Here is a 14,145-nt window from a genome sequence, read left to right on the forward strand (position 1 = left end):
GGAATTATCATGCCAGATAAGTTTGATTAGTCCTGAATCTTGCCTTTGATAATTGTTAGTATGAAAGGCTTCACAGAAAACTTTAAGAAAGCCCATGGAAAATAACTGTTGATTAACAAGGTAAGTTTTTTCCTGGTGACATCAGGTAGTGGTTGATTGATACTGTGAAGTGTGTGTGTGTTGTGGTTTAAACCCAGTCAGCAACTAAGCACCACACAGCCACTTGCTCACCCTCCCCCCGCCCCTGGTGGGATGGGGGAGAGAAATGGAAAAAAAGTAAAACCCGTGGGTTGAGATAAAGACAGTTTAATAGGACAGCAGAGGAAGAGATAATAATGATAAAAGAATGTACAAAACAAGAGATGCACAATGCAATTGCTCACCACCCACTGACTGATGCCCAGCCCGTCCCTGAGCAGCGACCGCTACCCCCCGGCCAACTCCCCCCAGTTTCTATACTGAGCATGACGCCATATGGTATGGAATAGCCCTTTGGCCAGTTTGGATCAACTATCCTGGCTGTGCTCCCTCCCAGCTTCTTGTGCACCTGGCAGAGCAGGGGAAGCTGAAAAGTCCTTGACTAGTGTAAACATTACTTAGCAACAACTAAAACATCAGTGTATTATCAACATTATTCTTGTACTAAATCCAAAACACAGCACTATACCAGCTACTAGGAAGAAAATTAACTATCCCAGCCAAAACCAGGACAGTGTGTCAGTCCCTCTTTTAAATCTGCCTAACTTAATTATTTATAAATACAGTAATATATTTTCATGTTTCATCAGCATCTATATTTTTGTAGATATAAAGATTGAATATAGATATGCTTTTCTGAATCCCTTCAAACTTCTGCCTTCAGTAAAGCTTATGTATTGCATAGGATAATGATATATTTAAATCTTATTAGTATTATTCTTTATAGCCAAATATCCCCTTGTTCATGAATAGGAGATGGGTAAATGGCAATACCTGATTTATCTTCTCTTATTATTTTGTATGTTTTCATTATGGCTCTTATGTCCATGTGAGAGGTTCATGAGAATACATAGTGTTCATTTTCTGTAGAACTTAACAGAAACATACAATTGCACCATAAACACATTTCTGAAGTTATATTAAAATACCAAATTCTACAAATCTTTTCTACTTGCTAGTATACATATATGCTTTTGAAAATAGGCGATGCACAATGAATTTAGCAGAAAACCCACAGAGAATGTAATTAAAATATGGCCTTTATTAACACCATATTGTTTTTAAAATACTTTCACAGTTTATTGTACAATACAAGCTTGGTAACTACAAGAATACAGCAAAATAATTTTTAGTATTTATTGCATGAGAATGAGTAGCACATATTGTTCCATTACAGAATGCCAAGTTCAAAGTTAAAAATACTAGGCCAAATCCTGAGGCCTTTAACTTAGTGTCAGATTCTACTTTCCTTATTCAAGGGGACTTTTTTATAAGTTGAATAAGGGATTTACTCAAACTGAGTAAGATTACCAGGACATAATCTTTACTGTTCACTCATGCTGCAGAGTCCTACTGATTTTCAGTATCTCTAAGGCTAACTCTCTTGTGACACAATAGTGATATGTGAGTCAATTAATATTACTGGAGTTACAGAGAACTTTCTCATGTAGAAAGAGAAGGCAGCCAGGTCTTCAACTATTATTTATTCTATGTCAGCTCTAAAAGGGCTGGGTGAATTATGAGCAAAAGCTCAGAGTAAAGGCATAGTGTTTATTTGCTTGAAAGAGAAAGCAGCAGAAGACATTTACTCTTATAATTCCAAATATTGCAGGAACACATCTACACTTTTTATGATTCTGCCAGCTATTATCTGTGTGCCAATCCTAATGTATGAAGTAGAGTTATGGTGATTCCTCCTCATCTCTCCTCTTTTAACACTATGGAGCTCCACAAGATTACAAGACCAAATGCAGGGCCTGCAACTCTGCTCTGATTTTATGTGGGTTTTCATCTGTTGTAAGCATCCTTCTTGCCTTTGCTACATCTGAGAGATCTGATCTGAGAAAACCTGCATCAGCCCAAGAGGTTCTGGGGAAGCTACACGTGCATCTAATACTATTGACATTCAGGTACCACGGTCAATTTTTCCTCCTCTCTCCCCTGCACAAATGTATACACAACTTAAAATGTCAGACAGCTATTATACTTTTCCATGCTACTCAGATTCTTGGATGTGCAAATGGCTGAATGGGCATCTAAATAACTTACATATGTAAAAACCTACATTTGTCCCGATATCTCTATGTGCCAGAGTCAGCATCCATTATATCTACATTTCTGAGGCATGACATTAAACCTCTGTCTCTTTCTAACAATTTAGACCTCTAAAAATTATCTGTGTTATATATAAATACACTGAGAACATATTGCATTGATTTCCATCGGATTTGTATTACGCAGCCCTGGAAGCCAGGATGTTAATGGTATGTATAACAATCAGAAAGTACTAAAGCATAATACTATATCATATAAAATAGTTGAAAATATTATAAAATGTGATGAGAACCATTGTAGCAGAACACAGTGTTCCTTTCTCTGGGCCCTGTTCCCATTAAGGATTTAGAAATACTAGAGGGATTTCAGAGGAGACCAAAAGTAAAATAATCAACTGTCAAGGGTTGATCCATGAATTAAAAGTAAACATTTAACTAGTCCCCAATATACATGTCAACATCATATGTAGTTCACAATATACATGTTAACATAGATTGAAGTATTTAGTTCCCATTCTTAAAAAAGGCTTGGTGACACATTTTTTTTAAAAGCCTGTTAAAAATGTGAACGTACAAATGTCAAAGATATTTATGTAAGAAAAGCTACATTGGACAAGAGACTGTGACAGTTGGACAACATATATTCTCTATAAATATTGTAGGGGGCTGGAAGGAATTGCTTATATTTTCTAATTTTCTGTAAGAATAGTGAGATTACTTTGAAAAGAAGATTTTAGCTTCTTTTATCACGAGTTATTTATGACAGTGAAAACTAGAAAACTGGGAGAAAGACGAACAATCCTGATTTGATGGTATTGCAAGGTAGTGTTAACAGGCATGGAAGGGACAAATAGTCTCTCAGGTGATGCATTGATATACATCAATTTCTAGACCAACAACAAATTTTACTGTAAATCCTAGCAAAACAGTGCAAGATACATGGAAATTAAGAAGAAAAATCCATGCCTTGTATCTTTTATTAGAATGGTGCAAGTGTGCTACTCATAGGCAGGTGTGAGAACTTTTAAAATAACAAGAAACAGAATATAACAGCAAATGTCATATCAGAACCTCCTATAAATATAGTCACGGTGACACAAAAATATCTGAGGCTCCTCTGGAACTTTCTATGTCTGCATTAGATCCCTAGTATGTGGTTTATGTAATATCTATGTACTAGTCTTTTCAGGTATGGGAAAAATGTAAGTGTGGCCTGCAAAATGACATCCAGAGGGAACACTAACTCATCTGCAGTCTGGCAGTCTGAATTCTTTATAAACCACTCTGTTTTGCCAGAAATGTCTCATCTTAACAAGTGCAGGATTGTGGTTGAGAACAAAATTGACTTATCTGCCTTCAAAAAAAAATTGCTACAAACTCCTCACTTATTTATTTATGATTGTGTTTGATGTGATAAACAGTTAAGTAGCATGTCAGAATGTACGAAAAGTCAGCTGGCTCTCAGAAGATTACTTTATATATACAAAGTGATATAATGAAATTGAGTAGTAAGAAAAGTGTGAGAGCCTTCAGGAGCCATTATATAACTAATCTATTACAATCTGTCCATGTGACACTTGCTAATCTGATGCTTTCATCCATTAGCTTGCTTCCTTGCAAGTCTGCAGTGTTTGTTTATTTTTCTTCTGATAACTCTTCTCATATAAAACTCATGGGATAAAGCTCCTTAAGGAAGATACTCTCTTCCTCTTCATGTTTGACTTCAAGAGATCACAGAGAGACTCCAGAGACAGATATCTTCTGTCTACATTTTTTCATGGCTCACATAGTGAGCTAACTGTAATTCTGTTATCTTACTGTGGCTTTAATATGACATAAATTTTCTGACAACATTGAATTTACATGATATTTACATGAAATGAAGGAATTGGAAACCAGCCTTCAGCAAGGATCTCATTTTATTATGGCAGAATCTTTTTGTATAATATAATAGAGGTGTTGGCAACAGGAAGAATATAAAAAGGCAAATAAAAAGGCAAAGAAAGCAACAGTTAGTGTATTCTTGGTCATGTAGCTGTGGTTTGATAGCTCAGGCCATGTTATTTATTATACAAGTCTTTTTTACAGAATGTGGTGTTATAACTGGTTTTCAGTATTATTTTCTTTGTCAGTTTCAGCTTTGTTAAATGTTTCTTTATCATCTCTGAAAATGCTCAGCTCCAAAAACTGTAGTAATTATGCTTACTTCATGTAAACAAAACATTTTTGTTGCCATTGTGAAAGCTGTAAAACAGGAAGCAAAATGTGCTCCTTTGAGAGGTAGGGAAGGGCTGGGACACCAGACAATCTATTTTTTTAAAGACTGCATACAATCACTTTTTTTTTCACCTACTCTCTTTCCAAGTATCCCTGAGTCAGCTGATGTTACAGTCCTGAAACATCCACAGTGTGGTGTCCTACATATGGCGAATGAAGATTTTCCTGAACTGCAGCATATTCTTTCATTTGAATTTCAGTCATGACCATTCATGGTTATTAAAGCACTTTGGTAAAGGAAAAAAGAAACAAAACTACAGATGCCAGTAATTTTTATTTACATTTGAGGATGACTAAAGGTCCAAGGTCAGTCTGCAACTCAATAAAAAGATTACTAAATCTGAGATATGAGAAGAGGGACAGGTTTACTGGAATATGAAGTGTTTTTCTTGGAAATTATACAGTGTATGTGTTTGCTTATTTTTCTATTTATAACATGAAACGTTACTGAAGCACATTTTTTCTGTGTAATGTGAAGTGTTGCATGGATTTTTGAATGCATAGATAATGGTGAAATATGTTCAAAAGCAGCTGTTATTAAACTGACCCAGTTTTCTTTTAAAATCCTTAGGAAACAATAATGATAATTAATAAACAGGTTTGTATAATGGGTTTTGCACCTGAGTTGAAAAGAAAATGTTTTGCATGTGGTGCTGAGTAATTTTTGTAACACTTTAACAGTATTTTTCTAGCACTGCAAGCTACTTTTTCACAGTTTAATACAAAACACAGTGTCTGTTCAAAACTTCTGGTAATTTTATGCCTTAGTACATTTCTGAAGTGTTCACTAGAGAAACGGGAGCTCTAATGTTCTTGTGTGTGATCATTTTACCTCTCAAAGGTTATGGGAAAGAACATTAAAATGGGGTAAAAAGAATATGCAATGAAATCAAAATAATTTCTCTCAACGTGGCTGATTAAGTACAGCATCAGACAGGAAGTTAAGTAAACATGCAGTCACAGAAAAAAAATCCTACACTGGGGGAAAGACTCCTTTGGTTCTTTTTATAAGAAGAATTGCTAGACAGCAACTTTAATTCTCACAAGAACTTTGTTACAAACTTTGTGCTCAACTTTTGTAGTTTATCCTGTCAAGCAGAAAGTACAACCACGTGCAGCATGAGAGGAACATTTCCGTTTGTATGACAAATGTCACTTGAAAATGGGCTTTGCTTTTAATTTAGAACACTGTAAACACATCAGGAGAAACTAGTTTTGATCATTTGCCAAATATTGCACAAGTATTTAGACTAATAAACAGTCTTATATAACAGGAAGTGTACTGTGTTTTTTATGTGTTCCCACAATTTTTGATAGAAAGTCTCATCCCTTCTGTTTCACAGATGTTTCTGAAGAAAGGAAAAAACCCCACTAGATAAAATAGTATGTATTATTATCAAAAAGCATTTCAATCATCAGCTAAAGATTTAGGGAGCATTAATAGTACAATATAAATAAGAGTACATTTTAATTAGAGGGTTCTGCTCACTGATTAGTCTTTCAGACCCCAGGTTAAAGTCATGCCTTACTGAATAAAATATGATGTATAGTTAAAAGATAATCATAGGGCCTAACATCTCATTATTTTAATTGTGTAAATTACACAGTAAGGCATATTCAAGCTGGTAGTCAAACCAACTTGTCTGATTTCCTACGGTATTATTAAAGCATGGGGATCAGACCTAAGAATGTACAATGCACCAAATGTTCTGTCTCACACTGTCATTACCAAGACTATGGTATGCACAGAGCACTTGGTTTGTTTTGTAAACTTTGTGCTGGACTCTCCCTTTTGTATCCAAAATGTCACAGGAAGGAAGCAAGCCCAAACAACCTCCATGTCTTTAAGGCATGATAAAAGCTCTCTTATTTATGTTCCCTTACCATCCCACTCAAAGGGCTCATGACAGTATGGAACAAGCAAAAGTAGTTCCAAACATGCAAAGAATATTTCTAGTATTAGTTCTCCAAATAAATTGGGGGAGAGGCACATTAGATCAGAGTATGCATTTATGAATTTGAGTGATCTTATTTATATTTGAGTTTTTACAGGAGAAAGATTGTTCTGTGGTTGACAGAGGTGACTTGGACTAAATTCTGCAGAAATTTGGTGTGACCTTGGGGAAGGTGCAGGACAGTATGCAGACAGCTCAGCAAGTTCTTGGAATGAGTTGGTAATATTTTTTTGATGCAGACAGTGAAGTATGCAAGTAGTGAAAGAGCTTTTTAAAGTTTGATCCTAACCAATGAGGTTGAGAATGTGAGAGTGCAAAGTAAAGTGAATTGGAGTGACCATGAAATGGCAGAGCTAATAATTTTTAAATAGAGGAGAAAAGTAAAATAAAAATAGCAGTCTCAAATAAATGTAGAGATCAGGAAGACAAATCAAAGGGGTAAAAGGTTAAGAAGAACTGGCAAAAAAAATATACTAAGGACACAAAGTAGAAGATGGGGAATGTAGGAAGGGAACAATTTGCTTAATGATGCGTTTCACTGACAATAAACATAAGCAAAGCATACAGAAAGTGGAAAAGGTTCAGTTATATAAGCACATATAAAGAAAGTCTGAGGAGGAAAATGAGCTATAGATATCATCAGTAACAAGAAATCATCCTATAAGCTCATCAGCAGCATGATACTGAGAAGGGAATTGATGCTCTACTACAGAACAGAAAGAAGCAGATAATTATAGACAATGCAGAGAAAGTTGAAGGGTTTTATGCTTTTTTTGGATTGGTGTTTTCTAATAAAAGTTAATGCAAGTAAGTGGCCAAGACAATACCTGTGTAGGATAGAATAAGAATATTAAGTGAACTGGATGCTTTCAAATCGACCAAAAAGAATTTAATCTTTGGACTCTTACGAATTGTCCTGTAAGATTTTTGCTTAAACAATTATCTCAAGCTATCATCTCAGACACTGGAGTACTTGAGAACCCCTTGAGAACTGGGGTGATGCTCTGGAAAAGAAGAAGCCTCTTTGCTTCTTTCAAAAAGAGGAGGGGAGAAAACCTGAAAAATTATGGATCAGTTTGATTTATTGAAAATTCTGGAATAAATAATCAAACAAACTATTTGTAAACACTTGAGAGTTAGCAAAGAAACTCCTGCTATATATCTTAACTACTGTAAGGCTTTTATGTCTCACATGATGGATGCTAGGGAAGTCTGATCAAGATGAAATTGCCATAATGGGGATGCAAAAGTAGTAGTATGATGATACCTTGTACTGGTTTTGGCTGGGATAGAGTTAAATTTCTTCATAGTAGCTGGTATGGGGCTATGTTTTGGATTTGTGCTGGAAACAGTGTTGATAACACACCGATGTTCTAGTTATTGCTGAGCAGTGCTTACACAGTGTCAAAGCCTTTTCTGCTCCTCACACTGCCCTGCCAGCGAGTAGGCTGGGGGTGCACAAGAAGTTGGGAGGGGACACAGCCAGGACAGCTGACCCCAACTGACCAAAGGGATATTCCACACCATATGATGTCGTGCTCAGCAGTAAAACTTGGGTGTGTGTGTGTGTGTGTGTGGAGGTTGGCAGGGGCTGCCATTGCTCAGGGACTGGCTGGGCATCGGTTGGTTGGTGGTGAGCAATTGTTTTCTTTTGCATCACCTGTTTTTCTTGGGTTTTATTTTCCTCTCTCTTTGTTTGTTGGGTTTTTTTCTTACAAATGTTTTTAATTTTTTTTAATTATTAAACTGTCTTTATCTCAACCCGCGAGTTTTTTCACTTTTACCCTTCCGATTCTCCCCCCCATCCCACTGGGGGAGGGAGTGAGCGAGCGGCTGTGTGGTGCTTAGTTGCTGGCCAGGGTTAAACCACAACACTTGTGAAGAGTTAGGAGTTATTTATTATAAAACAAACACTAAATCAAGTGGGATTTTGCAGGAGTCTCTTCTTAGGTCCATTCTGTTTAATATTTTCATTAAACATATGAAAATGTAATAATGTGTTTATTAAATTTGCAGACAATGTGAAGCTGAGAGGGACTGTCTGTAAAGTGGAAGACAGGTTTAAAATTCAAAATTATGATGGCAAAATTGGAGAAATTATCTAGAAGCAAATGGGATAATGTTCACTAGTAAATGCAAAACACTATATTTAGACAAGAATGTTCAATTGCCCAAACGCAACACGAGCTGCAACTGGCTCAGGACAGGCCTCCATGGGGAGTACCTGTGACTTATAATGGATTGCAAGCTGATCATGGGTCAATGTGCTCATGCTGTTGGAAAAAAGCATATTGGAATGTATAAACAGGAGCACAGCTTACAAGATACACATAGTAATTCTTCTGCATTATGAAGGTTTTGGACGTTTCCAGTTTTGGACATCACATTCAAGAAGAAAAACATTAAGCAAAATCCAACCAATGGTAGAGAATCTAGAATAGGGCCATGAGAAGGAGATCATCAAATGCAGGACCTACAGGAAAGACTGGGAGAAAATGAGGTTGATTAACCTAAATAAAAAAAGAGAAGACTGAGGAAGAGAACAGATAGGAATCTTCAAGTACATAAAACATTGCTGTGGTAATTATTTATTGTCGGTATTCAGGAGGGATAAGATGAGAAATAATAGGCTTAAACAGCAGCAAGAAAACAGGACTGGAAATTTGGGAAACCTCACAGAAAGTATGGGGAAGCACTAGACTAAATCACTTGTGGAGGCTGTGAAGTCTCCATTGTTTTAAATCTTTAAGAACAGCTTATACGAGGATCTGTCAGGATGTTATTTTCCTGGGAGAGGGGATAAATAACTCCATCCCTTGAAGTTCCTTTAGCCCTACTTTTGTGCAGTTCTGTAATTTGTCTCTGCCCCAATTGCTCATCTGCTTAACAAAACTTTCCTGCCTTAGAAATCATTGTGTATGAAATTAATTTATATTTGTAATGTACTTGGGAATAATGCTGATCAGATCGGTGTCTGAGTACAAACAAAGAATCAACATTTAGGTAAATGTCAAGGAATTCATGTCCTTATCTACAGCTATACAAATCATGTGTTCTTTCTTTCCCCACTTAGAGAGGTCTGAAACATCATAGGCTCAGCTGTATGTGGATTTACTCTTGCCAACAATATAGCAGATTGGAGATGCTGGAGGAGAATCTGATTTACTGGTATGTAGACTAAGGAGTCATTCTCACGCTTCTTACTAAGAGGGGGTAGGAGGGTTGTATTGCAATTTACAGTCTGGCTTTTATTAGATGTTAGTTGCATCTCTATAGTTGCAACTCAAAACTTACAGAGTGAAGTTGAATATAATTGGATGACATATTTTCTTTTTCTAACATATAAAAATGCATATGTGGACTTTGTGATTTATTCTGGATCTGCCTTCAGCCACTGTTGAAAACTTACTGTTCCCTAATACATGAAAAAGTCAGGTAGTGTTTTAGCTATCTCTGCTCCTTGAGTGCTTTTTGAATTATGGTTCTATTTAATAAATATGTGTCTATTATAATGACACTTTTGGAAGTGATTCTTTAACTTATAAATTATTTTCATTATCTTTGAGTTGCTATCAGAGTTTGACGCAAATGCTATCACATCTGATTCCTAGCTAATTAAAGACTTTATGACCTCATCAATAACTTCTTGAAATGTCAATTTATTGCTACTATTATTTTATTGTAGAGCACTAAAAATTATATCGGTAAGAAGACCCATTTCTATCTTGAAATAGTGTTATTTCATTAGATCAAAATTTGCATACATATCTAACTAGGAACTTGATTTAGTTCAAACATGCAGATAAAAAGAAAACTTAATACACATTTGAAAGTTGTAAATTTCTCTAAGTGTTATTTCACATTTGTAATGTGAAAAAGCTGTATAGTCCAACAAAGAGGTTTTTGAAATTTTTTAACTAGGCTATAGTAGTAAAAAAAAAAAATTATTAATTACTTTTGGAAAATGTAGGAAGAAAAGAAAGTTGCAATTCCTTTGAGTAGATAATAATTTTTCTGAGCCCATTTCCTTACTTTGATTTCAGAGAATGAATCACAGACACTACAGTTGGAAAAATCCAGTTAAGTCACATCTACCATCAATGCAGAATATATTCTTCAATATTTTTCCAGACTAATTTTAAAACTCTCAAATTATTTATTTTCAGTTCATCCTATGGGAAATACCTTACTTGTTCTCATTGATAAGAATTTATTTATTTTTCTTGATTCAGCTTAAATACAAGTTTTCTCTTGTAAATTTAACGAAGTGCTGACTGAAAAAAGTTGTTTATGCCTGGCTTCCAATTAGATACTAATAATCTAATCTTAGGTAGCATAAACCCATTCTTCTTATGAAGATGGAATAGGTTAGCTATAAGGAATCTTAGAGTGCCTAACTTTATAACATAGCTAAGACTTTTTCACAGAATAAGCTTTTCTTTTTAACATCTTGGCTCAATTCAATTCTTTTCAAAGTCAGCGTGGGCATTCCCATTAATGGCAATGGTTATTGGATTGGGGTCTTAGATGTACAGCTGTTGTTGATACAGGGGTTTTTCAAAATATTGCACGAAGTGAATAACAAGAAATGGTTTATGAATTTATCTTGCACAATAACCCAGACCATAGAACAGTGGACAAGGGGATATCTATTTCTACTTCTTGGATCTAGATGACCTTTAAAGGTCCCTTCCAACCCAAACTATTCTATGATTCTATGATCTCCCAGGCCATATGTAAACAATGGGACTTCAGATAGTCTCCACCTACCCTGATCTAGTTGCATGCTCCAGCTGTCTCCTGACTCCATGTTTAGGTAAGATCTGGGCATAGCTCATTTGTCCCTGTGTCTATGAGAAAGTGGACAGAATGGAACAGATCTACAACATGCTTCACCTGCATCTTTTATGAGGTCTAGCTGTATGATTAGGAGACGAGGAACTCGGGGTCCTCTAAGACACTTGGTAATTGTGCATCTTTAATGTAAGCACTGTGGCCTCTGTTATTTTGTACAACCTTGACATTCATCAGTTTTCTCAGGTATCAAAAGAGAACTTGACTTTTAAGTTCTTCAAAAAGGGAACTGGGTATCATAATACTGAGCATTTCAACACCTAACTTTTAGGATACCAAGTTCCTCTGGTAGATTCTATAGTCTTTTGGAACTTACACCTGCTATGGGAAAAGGTGGACACTTAAGAATGGGATATCCAAAAAGCAATGTAAGTGGCAAACAATCTAAACTAGCCAATAGGGAAATGCTGAGGAAAAGAGTATCTTCTTAAAATTTTATCCTTTTCATAAGGCTTCTTAGTGCTATAGCTGAGAGAAATTTCTTTGCCATTTAATGGGATTTTTACAAATATATTAGGAAGGTTTCAGCAACCTCTTCTTTTTCCACAAATTGTTCTCTCTTCAAATTGTTATTGTTAATCTGTTTCTTACCTTTGTTGCTAGTTTTCTATTAATGACAGTATAACAGCTGGTTACATTCTGCAATGGGAACAGAAAGGTAGCTTAATTGGTGCCACTGAGCATTTTATAAGTGCATTTTTTCCTCCAAGATGTGCTGTATCTGACAAGCCTTACAGACCACAGAATACAGCTAGTAAGAAGTTTTTAACCAGCATGTGACACTGAACAGTCTTAGATAAATAAAAATAGTAAAAATAGGCTACTAAAAAGATGAAAAATCTGATCTCAGAGAAATGTTACATAGGGAACGTGTCAACATTCATTTGAATAAATTTGTTACCTAAGTTTTGCTTTTTAAACAGTGGCTTCCTTCTTTTCAAGCCCCATTTTCTTATTATATTTGATCCTGTCATGAAGTTCTAAGAGTGAATTTGTGAGCTCTCCTTTCCATGACAACAGACTGATGCTTTAAATATAGGATTATGATGAATCCAACAGAGGACTGAGTAAAAGGAAAACAAAACTATTAGTATGTAAGACTTTATTATAACACATATTCAGTTAAAAAGGTAGAGAAAGGAATATAAATTTTGAATATACTTCCACTTTTTAATACTACAGTTATGTATGATGGTCTGTACATTGTGGTTATTTCTTTCAGATGTTCTCAATATTTGATATAACATCTGTGGCACTCAGATGTTGCCAAAAGTTTCAGACATATTCATTATTCTTGTTCTTATATATCGAATGTAAGTCACAGTGGGTTTTCATGACTACTTGAAGTTGTAAATAAGCTCAGCAGAGGCAGTAGGCTCTCATCACCTTTGAAAAATCATGCTCAAAACATTTCAGGAAGAACTCTGAAAAACAGGAAAATGTTGGGAAATATGGCTGTACATGAAGTTGTCTTAGTAAGTATGCACTTTATGTTAAGAAATGCCATGGATTTAACATATTAAGAGTAAAAAAAAATCACTTTTGTTTTAAAATATTTTCAGTCCAGCACAATCTAGTTTATGTAAGGAAAAAAAAAAAAGATACTGTCTTCTATAAGTGACGTTCCCTTTGGCTGAATCCTATCATTATGAATTGTCTTGAATATAATCATAGAATCGTTTAGGTTGGAAAAGACCTTTAAGATCACCAAGTCCAACCGTTAACCTAGCACTGCCAAGTCCACCACTAAAACATGTCCGTAAGTGCCAGGTCTACACGTCTTTTAAATACCTCCAGGGATGGCGACTCAACCACTTCCCTGCGCAGCCTGTTCCAATGCTTGATAACCCTTTCGGTGAAGTAAAATTTCCTAATATCCAATCTAAACCTCCCCTGGTGCAACTTGAGGCCATTTCCTCTTGTCCTATCACTAGTTACTTGGGAGAAGAGACCGACCCCCACCTCTCTACCACCTCCTTTCAGGTAGTTGTAGAGAGCAATAAGGTCTCCCCTGAGCCTCCTTTTCTCCAGGCTAAACAATCCCAGTTCCCTCAGCAGCTCCTCATAGGACTTGTGCTCTAGACCCTTCACCAGATTCATTGCTCTTCTTTGGATGCACTCCAGCACTTCAATGTTTTTCTTGTAGTGAGGGGCCCAAAACCGAACACAGTATTCAAGGTGTGGTCTCACCAGTGCCGAGTACAAAGGGACAATCACTTCCCTGGTCCTGCTGACCACGCTATTTCTGATACAAGCCAGGATGCTATCGGCCTTCTTGGCCACCTGGGCACACTGCTGCCTCATATTCAGCCGGCTGTCGACCAACACCCCCAGGTCCTTTTCTGCCTGGCAGCTTTCCAGCCACTCTTCCCCAAGCCTGCATGGGGTTGTTATGACCCAAGAGCAGGACCTTGCACTTAGCCTTGTTGAACCTCATACAATTGGCCTCGACCCATCGATCCATCCTGTCCAGATCCCTCTGCAGAGCCTTCCTACCCTCAATCAGATCAGCACTCCTCCCGCCCAACTTGGTGTCACCTGCAAACTTACTGAGGGTGCACTCGATCCCCTCATCCAGATCACTGATAAAGATATTAAACAGAACTGGCCCCAGTACTGAGCCCTGGGGAACACCACTTGTGACCAGCCGCCAACTGGAGTAAACTCCATTCACCACAACTCTTTGGGCCTGGCCAGCCAGCCAGTTTTTTACTCAGCGAAGACTACGCCCGTCCAAGCCATGAGCAGCCAGTTTCTCCAGGAGAATGCTGTGGGAAACGGTGTCAAAGGCTTTACTAAAGTCCAGG

The sequence above is a fragment of the Mycteria americana genome, assembly GCF_035582795.1.
Source record: "Mycteria americana isolate JAX WOST 10 ecotype Jacksonville Zoo and Gardens chromosome Z unlocalized genomic scaffold, USCA_MyAme_1.0 Scaffold_18, whole genome shotgun sequence".
Taxonomy (NCBI): Eukaryota; Metazoa; Chordata; class Aves; order Ciconiiformes; family Ciconiidae; genus Mycteria; species Mycteria americana.